Below are 902 nucleotides of genomic sequence, written 5' to 3'. Positions count from 1 at the left end.
GATGTTTGTTCAGCTGTGCTGGTGTTCAGGGCACACGTATTTCTGATGGGTGTGAGCCTGTCTCTCTCCCTATATGGCATCAGTCCCATGCTCCACGCCTGCATGGATGTATCTCTGTCTTGCTCTTGATGTCTCTGCCTTAATTGAGTTTATGTCTTTATTATTCTGTTTCTTCCTTTTCTTTTTTCTAATTTTCTACCCCCTCTCTTCCCCTTTTCATCTGACTGATCACAAGATAGAGTTTAAATGATTATTTTTATTAGTAGACATAATTGTGGAGTTCTATATTCTGTATTCTGCTTTTGAAAATTTGATGACTCTTACAGTTTTAGTTCTGTATAAAATATTATGTAAAATGCCTTAGATCATTTATTTTTGTAAAGTAGTAGAAGAAAGAAAAGTTCCTCCTCTTATAAAAGTAAAAAATGGGTAGTATTACATATTTGTTTAAAAAGAAAAAAAGTCACTTGATTTATTTTTCCCATTTGTTTACTTTTCTGTACCATTTCTGTGACAGAGCTAATGTTTCTTAAACATAGATCTTTATATATAGCTCTGTAAAATGCGTACATTTTAAAAAAAATATGATCTTTGAGGAAAGGCTCAAGAGTCCTGAGATAGGCTTTTGGTAAAAAATATTCTGAAGAATTTTTCTTCTAGGTGGACAGACTAATTTTTCTTTCTGGTGTTTTTAGTGACTGTAAATTAACCACAAGATTATTTTGTGCCATGTTTCTGATCTGACCAATCATGCTAATGGGGTAGGATGTTCTCATTGTTTTAATTTCTCTGATGTAAAATGTCATATATTTTTCTCAAGTTGAAGCAGTCATCTTGAGGCAGGAGAAATTTTCCTTTTGTAAGAGTACACAAGGGTATTTCGCTTTTTTGAAGGACATGTT

The sequence above is a fragment of the Galeopterus variegatus genome, unplaced genomic scaffold (assembly GCF_000696425.1).
Source record: "Galeopterus variegatus unplaced genomic scaffold, G_variegatus-3.0.2 Scaffold9572, whole genome shotgun sequence".
NCBI classification, from domain to species: Eukaryota; Metazoa; Chordata; class Mammalia; order Dermoptera; family Cynocephalidae; genus Galeopterus; species Galeopterus variegatus.
The sequence above is the reverse complement of the archived record's forward strand: the minus strand, read 5'-3'. Positions refer to the sequence as shown.